Source organism: Hypanus sabinus, chromosome 1 (genome assembly GCF_030144855.1).
Source record: "Hypanus sabinus isolate sHypSab1 chromosome 1, sHypSab1.hap1, whole genome shotgun sequence".
Taxonomy (NCBI): domain Eukaryota; kingdom Metazoa; phylum Chordata; class Chondrichthyes; order Myliobatiformes; family Dasyatidae; genus Hypanus; species Hypanus sabinus.
In genome coordinates, this window is record NC_082706.1 from 13229176 (window position 1) to 13250313 (window position 21138).

The 21138-nt window shown below is 44.3% G+C and overlaps 1 protein-coding gene across 3 annotated transcripts in view; it reads right to left on the minus strand.

Moving 5' to 3' along the window:
• LOC132391485 (methylcytosine dioxygenase tet3-A-like) overlaps window positions 1-21138 on the minus strand; it is a 231979-nt gene that overhangs the window by 123006 nt on the left and 87835 nt on the right. The window lies entirely within an intron of this gene.

Sequence of the window (21138 nt, forward strand, 5' to 3'; positions counted from 1 at the left end):
AGTCCTTGAGTGGGTAGTGGAGACAGCGACTCCCAACATTTGAGAAGTATGAGATTGGAAGATTAAAAGCAGATTATCAGATTAAAATCAGACCTACACATGATGGATCTAATGATGGTATGTCTCTAATGACCACCATTCCCTCTAATTTTTTTCACAGCTGCATGGACCAACCATTGCTCCGAGCAGGATTGTTTTCCACACAGCCTGAAAACTGCGCAGTACTTTAAATGATTTTTTTAAGTAATATACATACTATGAATACTTAGAATGAAAACTGAAAAACCACATACTTTTGATTTTATTTATTAGTTAAAGGATGTAATGAAATATAGTACAACAAAGGAAATCCTCCATATTTCGTAAACTTTGAAACTTAGACTGTATCAGCGTTCAGCAGGCCGGCAGTTTATGAGCAATGAGCTACTGACTTCCATTCTGTGTTTATTTTTACAATTTGTAACAGGGTTGTAACTTGCAACAATGACAATGGAAGTATGTTGAAACACTAAAATGTTTCAAAGTAAAGTTTGTAGTACGTTTATTATTTAGAAAATCTAGTGATTATATTCATGAACATAATTAATTACAGGATATTTCACAAGTATATTAACATAATTTCAAAATTTTGTTAACATTATATCAAAGAAATTTTCAGCCGCATGGCAACAAAGGATATGTGCATAGGGGTGTTTCAGTTACTGTGTGCCTGCACAGCCTGTGCAGCTTAGAGGGAGCAGTGCTAATGGTTGTACATTCCCAAGGCTTGGATGTGAAGCTGCAGACATTCTATAGAACAGGGAGTTCCCCTTGACCCACTGATCCACACAGCCACATTATTAACATGTGCTTCCTTCGCATCAGTCTATGCCAAGAACATGAATTCATGAAACATTATTGCTGGAGCTCAGCTCATGAAACTGTGCGGAAATGTGTGGAAGATTAAACCCCGTGGCCAAAAAAACATATGCAACAGTTATATCATCAGAGAATAACTTCAATGATTACACAATGCCAGAATTCATGAATGGATTGATTCGGAGTATTGATGAAACAGTCACTCCAGCCAGCAGTACTATGAGGATCAAAACATGGATGGATTTATGCCTTCCACCCCTTTGAGATTATTCAGATATAGCCTTCAAAGCTATTCTGCTTAATAATGTCATTATTAGTAATCTTAATTTATGGTCACACAAAAACTTCTTATGTCTTTACAATACTTCCTCCAAGAGGACCACAACCTTGTCGTTGGGTTTGGAGGTTTGTGTGCCTCAATGACCTGGAGAGCTACTTTGGCTGGAGTCAGGGCTTTATGCCTTGGCTCTTGGGAGGGTCACCCGTTCTAGACACATCAAAGGGTAGAGGTCAGACTAAGAGTGGTCCACTGGTCCTCCAGGTTCAGGGGTTCAACTCAGGGCTAACAACCTTGACTGGTAAAACTGTCACAGAAACAGCAATGAAGAATCCTTTTTCATCTGAGTGTGACAGAATTCCTGAGCCACCACCCAGACCCTACGTGACTGACAGCACTGAAAATGTGAAGGAAACTTCTGATATGATGAAGGAAGCCCTGGTCACCACAGATATGGAGGACCTTCACTGCTGCTCTAAATACCAGCTGCGTAACAGGCAAAAGAGAAAAGAAAGGCAACCAGTATTTCTCAATACATCTGTTCAGTAGATTGTTATGAAGTGCATCTCCTGTCTGAACTTTCCTGTTGGTTGTACAAGTCAAGGTTTGAGGATGGAGATAGCAACCACAACCCAATTAACACAGGTGATTTGATAAATGTGTATAAGATTACAAGTGGCATAGATATAATGGACAGCCAGCAGCTTTTACCCAGGGCAGGAATGGCTAGTAGGAGAGGACATAATTTTAAGATGTCTGGAGGAAAGTATAGGGGGAATGTTGGAGGTAGGTCTTTTTACACAGAGTGGAAGGTATGTAAAATATACCGCCAGGGGTCATAGACTTAAGAGTCCCTTAGACAGACACATGGATGAATGAAAAATGGAGGACTATGTGGGAGGGAAGCTTGATCTAGGTTATCAAGGAAGGTTATTAATCTAGGAAGATTGATCTAGGTTAAAGGTCAGCAAGTCATTGTGAACTGAAAGGCCTGTTTTATGCTGTACTGTTTGATTTCCTGTACAATGTACTGCACAGGTCTGGTCCAAACACTGTCCACACTGGGTTTAACCTTAACTGAAAAGTTTGATTGTAAGGCACTGCCCTTTCTTCCAGTGTTGCACACTTGAACATTGATTTAACCTTGAGTAAATTACACTTGCTGCCACTTTAAGTTTGATTACATAAATCATGAAATTCATTTTGTATTTCCTGTTATCCAACCTGAACATGATTTCTGCACCAGGGTTGAGGGCATGTCATTGTTTCCTTTGTAACGTCCCTTTAGCAGGTTTGCAAGTGAATTAGGCCCTTGTCTCCATCATTAGGAGTTCCTGGATAATCACCTTAACCCCAATGACCACTTCAATCACCAGATGCAAGGTCTTGACCTGAAAGGTCATCAGTTCCACTCCTCCCACAGGTGCTGCTCGACACACTGAGTTCCTCCAGCAGATTGTTTGTTCATCCATATTCCAGCCTCTGCCTTCTCCTGTATCTCCAGATGCTCAAGTAGGCAAGGCATAAGAGGATGCGGTGCTAATGAGGACAAGTGGGATTATTGCAGATGGGCAAAAAAAAATTGACAAGGATATGATGGGCCGAAAGGCCTTTTCCAATGTAGTTCCACTCTGTGTCTAGCATTGGCAGTCTTGAAGCTACCAGTTTGTTGTCCTGGGGTTCAACTAAATGAGAAACATCCAAGAGCCCAGGCAGATCCTCACTACACTGAAAACCTAAACCCCACCCCTTCACTGATCTGTTCCCTCCTACTCTTCGCTGAGGTACATCTGGTCCCTCTGCCCTCCTCAGCACAACTCTGTGTCCTGTCAATGGCCCGTTGCAACCTACAACAACCTCCTACAACTCGCCACAACTCCACTAAGCTTTGTGTCATCTGCAACAGTACTAACGCACCCTAATCAGAGTCATTTATAAACATCACAAAGAACAGGGAGGGTCCCAGAATAGATCCCTGTGGAATACCACCAACTCCAGGAAGAATGTGTTCCATTTACAACCACTCTCTATCTCTCTATCATGGGTGAGCCAATTCTGAATTTGCACAGCCAAGTTTCCCCATATCCCATGCCTCCTGACTCCTTAAATGAGCGTATCACAGGGAACCATATCAAATGCATTACTAAAAGCCACATACACCAGATCCACTGCTCCATCTTCATCAACGTGTTCTGTCGCACTCTTGAAGAGTTCAATCAGGCTCGTGAGGTCCCTCACGAGTCTTCCCCATCCCTACCCAGCTCAAATGTCGAGCAGCTGCAAGTCCTGGACCAACTAGCCTTATCCCACCTGCATGGTCCATCACTGATCCTCTCTCAACCCTGCTATGGACCCAAGTGGTCCTCACCTGCCCAGCCTCCAGGAGAGGAGAGCTGGCTGCCAAGCTTACCAGCAGGCATCTTTGAGGGGTAGCTCAGATTCGATGGGCCAAGTGGCTACCTTTTATGTCACGAGAAGGATGTGACGGAAGCCATCGCAATATCATTTCTAGGATATGAGTCAGCAAACCAAACCTCCAGACACAGCTACCCTTTCTTTTGGATTTTTTTCTTCAACTTTACCAGCAGCTATGCTGACATAATGTTGCCGTTCTATAAGAACCTGGTTAGACCACACTGGGAATATTGCATTCAATTCTGGTCGCCTCATCATCGGAAGGACATAGAAGCTTTAGGAGGAGAGGAGATTTACCGCGATGCTGCCAGGATTAGAGAGCATGTCTTATGAGGACAGGTTGAGTGAGCGAGGGCTTTTCTCTCTGGAGTGAAGGAGGAAACCACCCTCTATTAGTGAGAGGTAACTCAATAGAGGTGTACAAGATGATAAGAAGCACAAGTGGACAGTCACAGACTTTTCCCGTGGAGAATATCTTAATACGGGGGGGGGGGGGAGGGAAGGGAATAATTTTAAGGCGATTGGAGGAATGTATGGGGGGGGATGTCAGAGTTGGTATTTTACATAGTAGAATGCACTGCCAAGGGTGGTGGTTGAGGCAGATTATATTAGTGGCATTTAAGAATCTCTTACACAGGCTCATGAATGATAGAAAAATGGAGGGTTATCTAGGAGGGATTGTTTCTAGAGCAGGGCTCACACCTGCAGGTTCAAGTACAGTTACTACCCCACAACCATCAGGCCCTTCAACAAAGGGGAGAACTACACTCACTTGCCCATTCAATGAGATGTTCCCACAACCAATGGCCTCACTTTAAGGACTACCTATCTTGTTATCTCATGCTGTCGTTATTTATTGTTGTTTATTTATATTTGCATTTGCGCAGTTTGTTGTTTTCTGCACTCTTGTTTTTCTTTCACTGATCCTGTTACAGGTACTATTCTATAGATCTGTTGTGTGTGCCCGCAGGAAAATTAATCTCAGGGTTGTATGGGGTGACATATATATACTTTGATAATAAATTTACTTTGAACTTTGAAAAGTATTGGCACAACATCACGGCTGAAGGGGCTGTACGTCACTATGATGTTGTGTGTTCAAACAGTACAAGTTTTTCCCTGTAAAGAGCTTTGCAGATAGAGAGAAGGTAAAGAAGCAAAATTCCACACAAGACTTGTGCAAAGTCAGTTCCGAAGTTAGCAGTATAATTTGGGGGAAAAAAAACTTCACAGGAATTCACTGCAGAAATGGACCTGTACCAAGAATTGAAATTCATGCCAGAAAGAGTTTTCAGTTTCTTGTATCACCGGCATGGACAAAAAAAGAATCTATTTTCACGTGCGCTCAACAATTCATTTTTTTTTTTGCCTCTTACATATTTGTCCACAGCTTTAACTACCTGCAGTTAAGTAATAACTTTAAGTCTCAGGTTAACCTGTCCAGGAGATATTTATTACTGATTAATAGAATGCAGTTTATTCATTGATGATGCGTGGGTCTCTGTGTACTCCAGCTGTTGGTCAAAAGTTTGTCTAGGACAAAATTGTACAACAGAACTCAGTATTTCAAACACAATGAATTTCAGATGTCAGATCTGGAGGGCTGTGGAGGCTGGGTCACTGTGTTCATGAAAAACACATGTCTATTCTGGATGTTAAAGCCTTGGGAAATGAGACCATAAATCCATACTACATTGGAGGAGAATTAGTCCAGTCTGCCCATTGAGTCTGCTCTGCTATTTGAATATAGCTGATTTATTTTCCCTCTCAACTACATTCTTCTACCTTCTCCCCATATCCTTAGATGGCCTTATTAACTACTTATCAACCATATTAAATAACCCAACGATTTATGGCATTGAATTCCTCTGGCTAAAGCAGTTCCTCCTCATCTCTGTTTTAAAGGGGCATCCTTCTATTCTGAGGCTGTGCCCTTTGGTTCAAGATTTTCCCAATACTGGAAACATCTTCTGCAAATCCACTCTATCTAAGCCTTTCAGTACTCGGTAGGTTTCACTGAGATCCCCCCTCGGAAGAGAGCATGGCCTGGATGGTGGGGCCCTTGATGATGAATGCAGCTTTCTAGTGGCAGCAATCCTTATAGATGTGCTCAATGGTTGGCAAGGCTTTGCCTATGATGGACTGGCCTGTATCTACCACTTTTAGTAGGCTTTTCTATTTGGATGTTGGTTTTTTCATACCAGTCCATAGCAGCCAAGATACTCTCCACTGTGCACATATAGAAGTTTGTCAAAGCTTTATATGACATAGCAAATCTTCAAAGATTCAAAGTCCATTTATTATCAAAGTATGTGTGCAGTACACAACCCTGAGATTTGTCTTCCCACAGTCGGCCACAAAACAAAGGAAAGCAAAGGAAACCATGGAACCCAAAGAGAAACATCAACCTCCCCCATGCAAAAAAGAACAAAACAACAAATAATATTAAACACAAAATTGATATAGTCCAAGAAAATTGCATCAATATGATGGCAGAATATAGTATTAATGGAATGACTCTTGGTAGTGTGGAGGATCAGAGGGACCTTGGGGTCCGAGTCCATAGGATGCTCAAAGCAGCTGCCCAGGTTGACCCTGTGGTTAAGAAGGCATACGGTGTATTGGCCTTCATTAATCGTGGAGTTGAATTTAGGAGCTGAGAGGTAATGTTGCAGCTATATAGGACCCTGGTCAGACCCGACTTGGAGTACTGTGCTCAGTTCTGGTCGCCTCACTACAGGAAGGATGTGGAAGCCATAGAAAGGGTGCAGAGGAGATTTACAAGGATGTTGCCTGGATTGGGGAGCATGCCTGATGAGAATAGGTTGAGTGAACACAGCCTTTTCTCCTCGGACCGACGGAGGATGAGAGGCGACCTGATAAGAGATGTACAAGATGATGAGAGGCATTGATCGTGTGGATAGTTAGAGGCTTTTTCCCAGGGCTGAAATGGTTGCCACAAGACAATGGTTGACACAGGTTTAATGTGCTGGGGAATAGGTACAGAGGAGATGTCAGGGGTAAGTATTTTACTCAGAGAGTGGTGAGTGCGTGGAATGGGCTGTGGGCAATGGTGGTGGAGGCAGATACAATAGGGTCTTTTAAGAGACTTTTGGATAGGTACATGGAGTTTAGAAAAATAGAGGGCTATGGGTAAACCTAGTAATTTCTAAGGTAAGGACATGTTCGGCACAACTTTGTGGGCTGAAGGGCCTGTATTGTGCTGTAGGTTTTCCATGTTTCTATGTTTCTACAAAATAGCAACAAAAATAGGAGTGTACAGAAGCTTCTAAGAAAGTAGTGGTACTCTCATGCCTTCTTTGTAATTAATTATCTTCCACAACTCCCAGGGTGGGTAGTATCGAACAAGGCCAACTATAGGCACACTTAAGTGGAACTAGGTCCCTGCAACTGTGCAAATCATGCTGATGTCCACAAGTGAATACCTGCCCTCATTTTCCAAACAGCATCAGCAGACTCAAAAAAGGTTGCAAACACTGTTCAATCCCTTTGTGGAGAATGGAAACACCACAACCATCTGATGTCCTGACGAAGAATCTTGGGCCGAAACGTCGGCTCTTTAATCCCCTCATAGACGTTGCCTGACCTGTTGAGCTCCTCCAGCATTTTGTGTCGGCTGCATCTGATGTCTAGGTAAACGTTCAGTGAAGGGAGGGGGTAAAGATTACTTCTAACGTGGCACAGAGGGGAGGAGGTGAAAGGAATTTCTGTCCGAGGGTACCATGGGTGGTTAACATTTGGATAAGATAGCCTTTGAACCACGTTAACTATGTTATTTCTGGCTTCACAATGACACCATCGGCTCCAATCCAAATTCCCTTCCCTTCATAATTTTACTTAATATTTTTAAAATCTTACCCAATTTGATTACGTGCCACACTGATAACCCTTCAACATCCATTGATATTATAAGGCCATAAGATATAGGAGCAGAATTAGGCCATTCAGCCCACTGAGTCTGCTCTGCCATTTCATCATGGATGATCCAATTTTGCACTCAGCCTTCTCCCTGCATCCCTTCATTCCCAGACCAGTCAAGGATCTATCAACCTCTGCCTTAAGTATACATAAAGACCTGGCCTGCACAGCTGCCTGTGGCCAAGAATTCCACAGATTCACCACTCTCTGGCTAAAGGAATTCCTCCTCATCTCCATTCTAAAAAATACGCCCCTCTATTCTGTGTCCTCTGGTTTTAGACTCTCCCACCATAGGAAACCTCCTTTCCACATCCAATCTATCAAGGCCTTTCACCATTCGATAGGTTTCAATTAGATCACCCCTCATTCTTCTTAATTCTAGTGAACACCAGCCGAAAGCCATCAAACACTCTTCATATGACAAGCCATTCAATCCTGGAATCATTTGCTTGAACCCTCTCCAGTGGCAGCACATCCTTTCTCAGACAAGGGGAACAAAAATACTCACAATGCTCCAAATGAGGTCTTACCAATGCTTTAAAAAGTCTCAACGTTACATTATTGCTTTTTCTAGTCCTCATAATGTTATTTTGTACAAAAATATTTGAATAATTATTCTATATTGATGGTCTCTGTGCCACAGATCCTTTCTCCCATATTAACATCTAATTCTTTTTTTTCTCATTTTTCCATTTACACCTCTCCATACACGTAATAACAAATTTCATAGTATCTAATCCAGACTCTATCCTTTTGTGAATTCTGTACCACTCCAGTAACCTTCCTTTAAAGAGGTATCCTCCAGGGCATATCTTCCCTCTTTTCATTGTCACCATCAGGGAGGAGGTACAGGAGCCTGAAGGCATAATTCCAACGATTCAGGAACAGCTTCTTTCCCTCTGCCATCTGATTTCTGAGTGGACGTTGACCCATGAACACCACTTTTGTATTTCCTGTTCTTTGCACTGCTTATTTAATTTAACTATTTCATTGGACTGCTGCCACAAAGTTAACAAATTTCACGACATACGCTGGTGATAATAAACATGATTCTGATTCCTCCAGCTGCTCTGTGTTCAGCACCTTACTGTGTGTGTGAGACCATTGGACTTCACTGATTATTCCCTTCCACAGGCGCTGCCTGACCTGCTGAGTTCCTCCACGACTTTGAATGTGCTCCTTGAGATTTCTAGCATCTGCAGAATCTCATGTTCACACCTATAAAGCTGCCTTTAAATATTTCTTCACCTGTATTCTTCAACTCTCTTTTTCCATTCCCCATTTTGGCTCCCCTCTTACCTGTTCTCTTCTCCTCACCTGCCCATCACCTCCCCTGCCCCACCCACTCCTCTGTCCTTTTCTCCTATGGTCCGCTGTTGTATCCCGTCAGGTTTCTTATCCTTCAGCCTTTACTTTTTCACCTCCCAGCTTCTTAATTCATTTCCCCCTCCTTTGCCTGTTTTGTTTTGTAATTCCAAAACGTTAAACTGATTGAAGGTAAACAAATGTAGCCAGAAATAGTTTTGCTTTAAGCCAGGCACGCACGTGTAACATGGTGGCGTGATGACGTATGCCATTCACTTACTTTTACATATAACCCATAACGAACTATTAAACAACAAAAATTCTTAATCAAACAATATACTTACAATGTTGCTTAAATCTTACTGAAATATTAAATACACACCATCACCTATTCCCCCTACCTGATTTCATCTATCTCCCTCCAGCTTGACCTCCTTCACCTCCCCTCTCCCACTCACCTTCTTACGGTGGCTCCTTCCCCTTTCCTTTTCAGTCCTGATGGAGGGTCTTGGCCAGAAGTGTTGACTGACTCCTCCCCTCCACAGGTGCGGCCTGACCTGCTCAGTTCCTGCAGACCTTTTGAGTGTGATCCTCAAGCTTTCCAGCATCTGCAGAATCTCAGCCTTCAACTACGCTTTCTGACAACCACTGGGAGATTCAGCAATAAATGTATTTTTTTTTCATCAGTGAATATACTAACTGACTCTTAAGCAAGCTAGAACAAAGATGTAATCTGTGCATCGCACAGTACCTACCACCTCTTGTACCTAATGAACTCTCCTGTGTTTTTTACTGATAGTCAAACCCTCTTATTGACTGTTAGTTCTGGCTCCACCCTGTACAAAGCAAATATTTTACACCTATGAAGAGCAGGAGCTCCAAATTGTGGTCTTTGGACCACGTGTAGTAATGTCTTCCCAACGAATACGATTCCAAACTATTTTAAACTACTCCAGCTTATTCTTTAGTTGCCTGTGTACAAATCTATGTTCAAAATATATGTGGATTTCAATCCAAAGTCAAAGGAAATTTATAATCAAAGTGCATATATGTCACCATCTACTTACTTAAGGTTAATTTTTATTTATTTTTGGAGATACAGTGTGGATGGGCTGTTTGGACCCCTCGAGCTGTGCTGCCCAGCAATTCCCCAATTTAACCCTAGCTTAATCACAGGATAACTTACAATAGCCAAGTAACCTACCAAACGGTATGTCTTTGGACTGTGGAAGGAAACCCCTTACAGGCAGCGTCGGGATTTGAACCCCAGTCACTGGTACTGTAAAGCATTGTGCTGACCGCTATGCTACCATGCAGGCACTGAGAGGAAAATCAAGAAAAACAATAGGACTTATGAAAAACTAGACATAAATAAAGACTGAAAACAACTAATGTGAAAAAAGACAAATTATGCTAATAAAAAAAACAAGTTGCAGGGTTTTTGAAAGTAAATCTGTAGGTTGTGGAATCAGTTCAGTGTTGAGGTGAGTGAAGTTATCCACGCGGGTTCAGAAGCCTACTTAGTCTTACCAGCTCAGCACAAAACAGTGCATTTGGTTGACAACTCATCCACTACTTTACACATTCCTTCTCTCCACCGTGCCTGCACCTTCGCTGAAATCACCGGCAGGATGACTCGGAAATCCAAGTACTCACATAACGGGAAGTGATTGACATGCGCCAAAGTTTTCCAGAAGGAATGCTGTTGTCTAAACAAGATTCACAAACAGGAGACAATCTGCAGATGCTGGAAATCACAGCAATAGACCCAAGATGCTGGAGGAACTCAGCAGGCCAGGCAGCATCTATGGAAAAGAGTAAACAGTCAACATTTCGGGCCGAGACTCCTTCATCAGGACTGGAAAGAAGGTGAGAAATCAGAGTAAGAAGGTGGGGGGAGGGAAGCTTTTCGATGAAGGGTTTCGGCCCAAAACATTGACTGTTTACTCTCTTCCATAGATGCTGCCTGGCCTGCCGAGTTCCTCCAGCATATTGTGTGTGTTGCAAGGAAGAATCACAAATGGAGAGACCTAGTGGTTCGCACAGCACTTTGTAGTACAGGTGATCCAGGGTCATTTCCCAACACTGTATGGAAGGAGTTTATACGTTCTCCCCGTGACCACGTGTGTTTCTTCCAGGTGCTCCAGTTTCCTCCCACAGTCCAAAGATGTACCAGTTCAGATTCAGATTCAGATTCAGTTTATTGTCATTTAAAAACCACAAATGCAATGCAGTTAAAAAATGAGCCGACGTTCCTCCAGAATGATATCACAAAAACACACGACAAAACAGACTACACCAGAAAATCCACATAACGTTTGGCAATCCCCAGTCCAGAGTCCGGAGAGGCTGCTGCGTATTAATATCGTGCTACCGTCTCTGACTGATCGTTAACCGTTGATCGGTTAATTGGTAAATTGTCCTGAGATTTGGCTAGGGTTAAATTGTGAGTTGCTGAGTGGCGCGGTTTGATGGGTCAGTAGGGCCTATTCCACACTGTATCTCAATAAATAAGTTTTATTTCCTATTATACAACTTGGTTGGATCACACATGGAGTTATTTATGATGGACTGGGCTTTATCAGCACTTACTTCCAACTATTTCATTTAATTTAGAACACTACCACACTAGCCCACAATGTAGTGCCAACCTTTTAACTTATTCTCAGATCATTCTAATCCTTCTTATCAGGATGCTGCCTGGTTTAGAGGGCATGTGCTATCACAAGAGCCTGGATAAACTTGGGCTGTTTTCTCTGGAGCAACAAAGGCCAAAGGGAGATCATATAGAGGTTTATAAGATTATGGGAGGCCCAGACAGAGCGGACAGGGTTGAAATGTCTAATACCAGAGGACATGCACTGAAGGTGAGAGGGGGTAGGTTCAAGGGGGATGTGAGGGGTAGGTTTGATTTTATTCAGAGAGTCGTGGATGCCTGGAATGCGCTGCCTGGTAGAGGCAAATCCATTAGAGGGTCTCAAGAGATGTTTGGATAGGCACATGGATGTAAGGAAGATGTAGGGATATGAACATTGAGCAGATAGGAGGGATTAGTGATCAGGTGTCTTTGATTTGCTTTTTAGCTGGTTCAGCACAGCATTGTGGGCTGAATGGCCTGTTCCTGTGCTGTACTCTTCCATGTTCTATGTCCTACAGAGCCCTTTATACTTCAATGATCCATGAGCCATATACTGTATTTTCAGTCAATTCCCAATTCCCTATACTTGGTAGTGTGGAGGAGCAGAGGGATCTGGGGGTACATGTCCACAGATCCCTGAAAGTTGCCTCACAGGTAGATAGAGTAGTTAAGAAAGCTGATGGGGTGTTAGCTTTCATAAGTCAAGGGATAGAGTTTAAGAGACGCGATGTAATCATGCAGCTCTATAAAACTCTAGTTAGGCCACACTTGGAGTACTGTGTCCAGTTCTGGTCACCTCACTATAGGAGGATGTGGAAGCATTGGAAAGGGTACAGAGGAGATTTACCAGCATGATGCCTGGTTTAGGGAGTATGGATTATGAGCAGAGATTAAGGGAGCTAGGGCTTTACTCTTTGGAGAGAAGGAGGATGAGAGGAGACATGATAGAGGTGTACAAGATATTAAGAGGAATAGACAGAGTGGACAGCCAGCGCCTCTTCCCCAGGGCACCACTGCTCAATACAAGAGGACATGGCTTTAAGCTAAGGGGAGGGAAGTTCAAGGGGAATATTAGAAGAAGGTTTTTCACTCAGAGAGTGGTTGGCGCGTGGAATGCACTGCCTGAGTCAGTGGTGGAGGTAGACACACTAGTGAAGTTTAAGAGACGACTAGACAGGTATATGGTGAAATTTAAGGTGGGGGGTTATATGTGAGGCAGGGTTTGAGGGTCAGCACAACATTGTGGGCTGAAGGGCCTGTAATGTGCCGTACAATTCTATGTTCAATGTTTTATGTATCAGAAGGCCACACGGTCCTCTGAGTCAATGCCAATTCTCAGAGCATTTGCGCTCATTTTCTCTGCAGCCTACTCTCTTCACACTTCTATCAGAATCTCCCACACATTTGCATACTGGGAAGAACTTACAGTCACCAACTAACCAAATGGCTCACAGAGTTCCACCAGCAGATTGTGTAATAGAGTGCTGTCTGTTTGCTTGGTTGAGCAATTTCAAGTTGTTGGGTGTCAACATCTCTGAGGATCTATCCTGGACCCAATGTATCGATGCGGCTACAAAGAAGGCATGACAGCGGCTATACTTCATTAACAGTTTGAGGAGATTTGGCAGACACCAAAGATTCGCAAATTTCTACAGATTACAGTGGAGAGTATTCTAACATTTAGACATTCTAAATGTATGAGGGACGGGAGTACCGCACAGATTTCGAAATAAGCTGCAGAGAGTTGTGAACTTAGTCAGATTCATCATGGACACCAGGCTCCATAGTATCCAGGACGTCTTCAAGAAGCGATGCTTCAGAAAGGCTGTGTCTCTCATTAAAGAGCCCCGCCATCCAGGTCATGCCTTGTTCTCATGGCTGCCATCAGGAAGGAGGTACAGAAGTCTGAAGACACACACTCAATGATTCAGGAAGAGCTTCTTCCCCTCTGCCATCCGATTTCTGAATGACACTGAACCCTTGAACACTTCTGTATTTCTGTTTTTGCGCAACTTCGGTTTTTCTGTTACTTACTTAACTACTTAATATATACAAATATACTTACCATAATTAACATTTTTCTCTATTATTATGTATCACATTGTACTGCTACCACAAAGGCACCAAATTTCACGACATACGCTGGTGCTATTAAACCTGATTCTGATTCTAAGTGCGGCTCCGGCAATGAAGGGACACAGGAATCTATCTGACTGACCACAGTACTGGGAAACTGGTGCATGTTGATGGAGTGGTCACGGTGAGAAGGTGCAAACTCCATATGGACAGCACCGGAGATCGGCATTGAACCCACGGCACTAGAGCAGTGAGTCAGTGGCTCTACTCAATTCTGAATTGCACGCTTGGGTATGAAGTAATCCTGACACCCCTATGTCTCTCCACTATCTGCAAGGTACACATCAGGAGTTTGATAGAGCACCAGAGACCCAAGAAACTGCAGTGGTAGGAATCTAGAGCAATCTCTGCCTCAAAGAGGACCACAACTTGTCATATGGTTTGGAGGCTCCCGTGCCTCAATGACTCGGAGATCTATGTTGACTGGAGTCAGGGCTTTATGCTTTGGCTCTTGGTAGGGTCACCCATGCCAAACAGGTCAAAGGGCAGAGGCCAGACTAAGAGTGGTCTGCCACTCCTCCGGGTTTGGGGGTTCAGCTCAGGGCTAACAACCCTGACTGGTCAAACAATCAGGGTTTGACTGTTTGAATCGGTGCTCCCGGTGCGGCCTCCTCTACATCGGCGAGACCCGACGCAGATTGGGGGACCATATCATTAAGCACCTACGCTCCATCCGTCACAATAGACAGGACCTCCCAGTTGCCACCCATTTCAACTCTGCCTCTCATTCCCATCTAGATATGTCCATACATGGCCTCCTCTACTGCCATGATGAGGCCAAACTCAGGTTGGAGGAGCAACACCCCATCTACCGTCTGGGTAGCCTCCAGCCTGGTGGTATGAACATTGAATTCTCCAATTTCCGGTAATTCCCTCCCCCTCCCCCTTCCCTATATCCCAGGTCCCTCTCTGCCTCTCTCCCCTTTCAACTTTCTGCTTCTTTATCTCTACAGTTCTTTCATGCTTATCCCCTCCCCCTCCCCCTTTATCTTTCCTCTGATTTTTCCACCTGGCGCCTCTAGGCCCTACCCCCTCCCCTATCTCTATTACTGGGCTTCAACCCTCTGTCCCCCCCCCCCATTCCTGATGAAGGGTCTCGGCCCGAAGCGTTGGCTACTCTTTTCTCACGGATGCTGCCTGACCTGCTGAGTTCTTCCAGCGTTGTGTACGTATTCTCAGCAATGAAGAATCCTTCTACATGGAAGTGGATGGGATTCCTGAGTCTCCACCTGGGACTTGCCTGACTCACAGTAGTGACAACCAAGAGGACACTACTGACATGATGAAAGAAGCCCTGAACACTGCCAGGGGTGGAGGACTTTCAATGCTACCCTAAATGCCAGAGGCATAATGGGTAGTAAGTAATCTGTTAGCGGAACCTGGTAGTTTGAGCCGCTTGACCCATGGAGTTCCACTGACCGACTGCATAATGGAGTATTGGCCAGTTTCTCGGCTGAGTGCGGTTCCAACAATGGAAAGTCACAGGATTCCCAACCTCCACAGTTAAAAATCCCTGCCTCCAGCAGCCACACGACGGGTGCAGTATGTACCATCTTCAAAATCATGCAGAAGGCATCGCAGGGCCTCTGCTTTCTTAGAGGTTTGTGCAGATACGGCACATCATAGATACACAGGGGAGGGTATCTATCCTGACTTGTTGCATCACGTCTAGTATGGAAGCACCAACATGCCCAGGAAGGGACGGATACAGCCCGGTCCATCAGAGGCAAAGCCCTCCTCACCAATCAGCACATTTACAAAAAGCATTGCCACAGGAAAGCAGCATCCACCATCAAAGACCCCTACCATCCATGCCTTACTCTCTTCTTGCTACCACCATTGGGCAGGAGTGACAGCAGCCTTATGAACCACACTACCAGCATCAGGGACAGTTATTGCCCTACAACCGCCAGGCTCCTGAACTGGCATGGGTAATTCACACTCCTCGATGCTGAACAGATTCCATGATCCATAGACTAATTTTTAGGGAGTCTCTAACTCATGTTCTCAATATTATTTTTGTTTTCATTTGCCCTATTTGTCCTCTTTGGCACATCGTTTGTCAGTATTTGTAAATTCTATTATATTTCTTTGTTTGCCTGTAAATGCCTGCAAGAAAATGAATCACAAGGCAGCAGATGGTGTCATATACGTACCCTGATAATAAAGTTACTTTGACGATGTTCATACACCATGAGAAAAGCTCTTTCTGCTCTCTTAATCCACAATGATCATTGAGCACCCATTGACACAAATCCCATCTCTTGTTCTCTCCTCCTTCCCAACAACCTGCCATTCTATCACTCACCAACACAAGAGTCAATGACCGAGTTAAATCGCCGACCTGCTGGTCTTTGGGATGTGGGGAGAAACTTGAGCATCTGGGGGAAACCCATGTGGTCACCGGGAGAACATGCAAACTCCACACGGACAGCATCAGAGGCCAAGACTGAAGCCAGATTACAGGAGTGGCTCCGTCAACAGCTTCATTGATCTTTTATAACATAACTAAGAGACTCTTAGAAAGGTGGGTGGCAGAAAAATGGAGGGCTATGTACGAAGAAGGGGTAAAATTGATTGAACATAGAACACAGAGCAGTACAGCACAGCAAAAGGACTTTTGGCCCACAATGTTGTGCTGAACCAGTTAATAAGCAAATTAAAACACTCAAACACTAATCCCTCCTACCTAACAATGTCCATACTCCTCCATCTTCCTCACATCCATGTGCCTATCTAAACATCTCTTAAAAGCCTATAAGGTATTTGCCTCCAGCATCATACCAGGCAGCGCATTGCAGGCATCCATCACTCTCTGAGTAAAAAACATACTCCATCACATCCTGCATGAACCTACCCCCCCCCCCCACCTTCAGTGCATGCCCTCTGGTATTAGACATTTCAATCCTGGGAAACAGATACTCCCTGTCTACTTTATCTGCAGTATGCCTCTCATAATCTTGTAAACCTCTGTCAGATTTCCCCTCAGCCTCCGACGCTCCAGAGAAAACAACCCAAGTGTATCCAGCCTCTTGTGATAGCACATGCCCTCTAAACCAGGCAGCATCCTGGTGAACCTCTTCTGCACCCTCTCCAGAGGCTCGACATCATTCCTGTAGTGGGGCGACCAGAACTGTATGCAGTACTCCAGATGTGGCCTAACCATATTTCTAAAAAGTTGCAATGTAACCTCCTGACCTTTGAACTCAATGCCTTGACTAACAACAGCATTGCATAAGCCTTCTTAGCCACCTTATTGGCCTTAGTGTTACGGACTCGTGACATGACAGTGGTACCCTTGTCACGTGAACCCTTGCCTAACTCATATATTTATTGTTGCCTGAATATGTAACATTAGATCTTAGAGCAGCTTAAAAGGTTGGCACACATCATGGGCCGAAGGGCCTGGACTGTGTTGTAGTGCGCTAAGTTCTGTAATTCCCCCCAGCTTGCTTCTGAATTAGGGATTGCCTACCTTTAAGTGTGGTCATTATTTGACAGATGCGTATTTTGTAGAATAAAGGTAGAATGGTGGTCTTGTTCTCCCCACCGTAGTGGTTAGCACATAACTTTACGGCGGCAGCAACTATTGATCAGGGTTCAATTCCCGCCACTGCCTATATATGGGCTGTACCTCAGGAAACACAGTGTGGTGGGATTTCTGAATTGGATGAGCCTATTTTTTGGAATCCTCTTCACCCACATTAGGAACCAAGTCATGAGACACACTAAATGGACCACGTGCCCCACGGGCACCACCATTCACAGTGCTATAAACGGGCTTTCAAATTCTGCACCCCGTTGTGAATAGAAGTGGCACTTCTTTTCAGCAAGGGGTTAAAAGACTGGCTTCTTTGGGCCGTCATGTATCGTGGCGGTTAGCGTGTCCCTTTACAATGCCAGCTGTAAGATCCCTGCCACTGTCCGTAAGGAGTTTGTATGTTCTCCCCCGTGACTGTGTCGGATTCTTCCAGGTGCTCCGGTTTCCTCCCACAATCCTAAGACCGAAGGTTAGGGTTAATGAGTTGTGGACATGCTATGTTGGTACTGGAAGCATGGTAACACTTGCAGGCCGCCTCGCATAATCCTCGTTGATTTGAATTGACACAAACAACGCATTTTGCTGCATGTTTCAATGTTTCAACGCACGTGTGACAAATAAAGCTAATTTTTAATCTCTGTTCTTTTTTAATGAGATAGATACTGTCCTACATCTTACAGATAAAATTAATCACCCAAATAAATTGCACGTGTTATCCTGAAAAGACTGTATCAATCAATTCCTCCAGACCCATAGGCATGTTGGTCTGTGGCCCTCTCTACTGCTGCGATGAAGTCACACTTGGGTTGGAGGAGCAACACTTTATATTCCGTCAGGGTACCCTCCAACCTGAAGGCACGAACATTGATTTATCGAGCTTCCGGTCATCACCCCCACTTCCCCATTCCCCATTCCTGTTTCCCCCTCTCAACCTGTGCATCACCCCCCTCTGGTGCTCCTCCCCCTTCCTTTTCTTCCATGGTCTTCCGTTCTCTCCCATCAGATTCCCCCTCCTCCAGCCCTTTATCTCTTTCACCAAATGTCTTTACTACACACTTCCCTCTTCCCCAGTTTCACTAATTACCTGCCACCTTGAACTTCTTCCTCCCCTCCCTCTACCTTTTCACTCTGAATTCTTCCCCCTTCCATTCCAGTCCTGAAGAAGTTAAGAAGGGTCCCAGCCTGAAACATTATCTACCTACTCTTTTCCTTAAATGCTGCCTGACCTGCTGAGTTCCTCCAACATTATTTGTGTGTTGTTTTGGAAATTATTTATGATTCCTTTTGAGTTAGAAGCCACAGCAATTTAACATCTGTGATAATCTGTGATAAATTATTGAATTTCAATGCTATGACTCTACATTTTATTTATTTCCTTTTCCCTTGATGGAATTTGATATCAAACTGGTCTGGAATTTCATAAAATATTAATTAGATGTATCCTATTGATATGCAAGTACTGCAGAAGGAAATTAAGTTTGCCAAATCTACAAATCTCTGTTAAGTTTGCTGGGCAGATAAGTTCTTTTTCTCCCCAAACTACAAAAGTTTATTCAGACAAAAATGCAGGAAATACAAACATCGGGTATTTACAGGACAGTCAACAAATTCAAGTTAAAATATGATTATTGTGGTTCCCTGGGGGCAGGGGTGACTGTCCCCAGAAATCTCCCACTATACCCATGGTGACCACATGCTCCCTCTCCAAGGACACCCAAGTATGGATGTCACCCTGGAAGAGGGGCAGGCAGAGCTCTCAACTGCCCTTTGCCTGGACCTGTGAATGGCCATTTTGGCCAGGCCAGGGAGCAAGCCCCCCCCCCCGTAGTTCCTCCAGGCAACCCGCACCCCGCACCCCCTCCCATACTGGGTCCCCGTATATCCGGAACATGGGGCTGAAGTGCAACCAAAACTCGAGGAGCATCCCTTTCAGATATTCAAATGGGAGATGCAACCTCACACACTCCATATAAACATGGTACACTGACTCCTTCCGGCCACAGAATGGACAAGTGGACAGGGGAGCCAGTAAAAATCTGTTGCACTGCACTGTCCTAACACCTTCAACCCCAGGTCCCCAAACCTGAAGCTTAAACTTAAATCTCTGAAAGTCCTTTAACTTGCATTGATATTACAAGGATAGAATTCAGACTTTCTCAGGCCACTACAATACCCTTCAAAGCACTTCCTTCCTTTATTTTTGTATTGGTTGTGATGATGCGTCGAATGTCCCTGAAGATTACATCAAGGGAAAGCTGCTGCCAAAAGGGTCCAAAAAGGACCCTAAATACTATGAATGCTTGAAACATTAGTCCACAACAAAGTTATGAACTTGGCGATTTCATGGCAGGTTCTAAAGTATCCGGGGCATTTAAGGATTGTTGTAAGCTAAGGCAGGCATTGACTCAATACAGAAAAGGCAAAGCATTATTAGTGTGATACTCCTGTCAAAAATGATTCAGCGCGTAAACCACTCACCTCTGAGTCAGACGGTTAAGGCTTCAGAGATTTGAGCTCAACAGCTCAGGCGCAGATTCCAAAGCAGCTCTGGAGAAATCAGAGCACCACTCAAGTTAACCCAAGGACCTCATAGGTGGCCTTCCTCTCACAGTAGAACAGGGGAGATCTCTTCACTGTCCCTGCCAATATTAACCCCTCAATAAACTCACCAGAAACAAATGAGCCGATCACTATCAATGTGGTGTTTGTGGGGACTGGCTGTTCACAAGCTGAGTGCTACCCTTCCTATGCGGTTACGCCTCAAAAGCACCTCCAACCTGGAACAACCTGGCTCCGTGGAAGGTGCTATGCAAATGCAGTTTGGCCTTCGCCGCAGCTGGAATACATCTAGATGACCGAAGGCTGCTTAACAGTGGAATTTAAAAAAAATTTCAATTTGACAGAAATTGGTAGAAGCTGGACCCTGTTTTGAAGGTGCAAATCCGATGGCAAAGTGCCAAGTTTGTTAGTTTGGTTGCACCCCTACTAGCTTGACATACCCCACATTCAACAAGCGAATTTGTCAGGCATCCAGCTGGCCATCTACAATGTATTAAAGACCCTTGTGTACATAATAAGCAGCCTGAAGTTTGAGACACCAGGCGCGGATACAGCATGGCACCTAAACGGTAGGAAACAATTCTAATATTTTAAGTTCACCTGGAAGGCATCTCCAACCCTCATTCTACCAGCTCCTCGGGATGTCACAGAGGCCAGTTGCCAATAGGGAAAGCAAGCCAAAGCTGTGATGCTCCAAAATATTCGGGTCGCCCTTGAAGGTGACCTAAGGCATCCTACCTGAAACTACTCAACCTAAAGTCCAAGTTCAGACCAGCCTTGTTCTCCATAGCGTCGCTAACTGCGGTTCCCTAAACAATCCACAAATAACATCCAGTCAGTGTGCTGTATGTAGATAAGGCAGTGAATGCCTGTTTATCTTGGCTCAGCTTTTTACTCAGAGAAGGGAAATCACCATCTTGGTGGAACAAACTTATTTTTACTCAGCGACCTGGGAAAAACAGCTGCTTCTCCATAGTATCCGTGTTTGGCATTCCTTTTAGGATATCTTTCATATGTGTGGCGAGTAGTTCCATCATGCTTCCCAAAATGAGTGGCTAAGGGCGGTTGAAATGGAAACACAGCCTGAACTCCAAGCACCGGCTTGTAGGAACAGAAAGGAAGCTATAGTGCAGATAGAAAATCCCTACGATTTATTTCTCGTGGGGACAAAAATCACATCATTTTTGAATGGATTAATGGCATAAAAAGTATCAGTGGAGGCTTTCTCCGACCTAATCTCCATATTGTGTCTCTGTCAACAGCCTTGGGAACAGATGAATGCCGGGCTTCTGCTTCCTGAACAAAGGACTCAATGCAGCCGTGTTGCGGACGACAGCAGAGGTCCCCGTTGGCTTGTCCCATTTTTGCCTGTATTGCCACCTTCTTTTTCCATCTGACTAAGCACAAGTCTGGCTAGGCTCTCGCTGCCTTCCCCGGCATCCAGCGATTAGCAGGCAACAGAAAGCCACT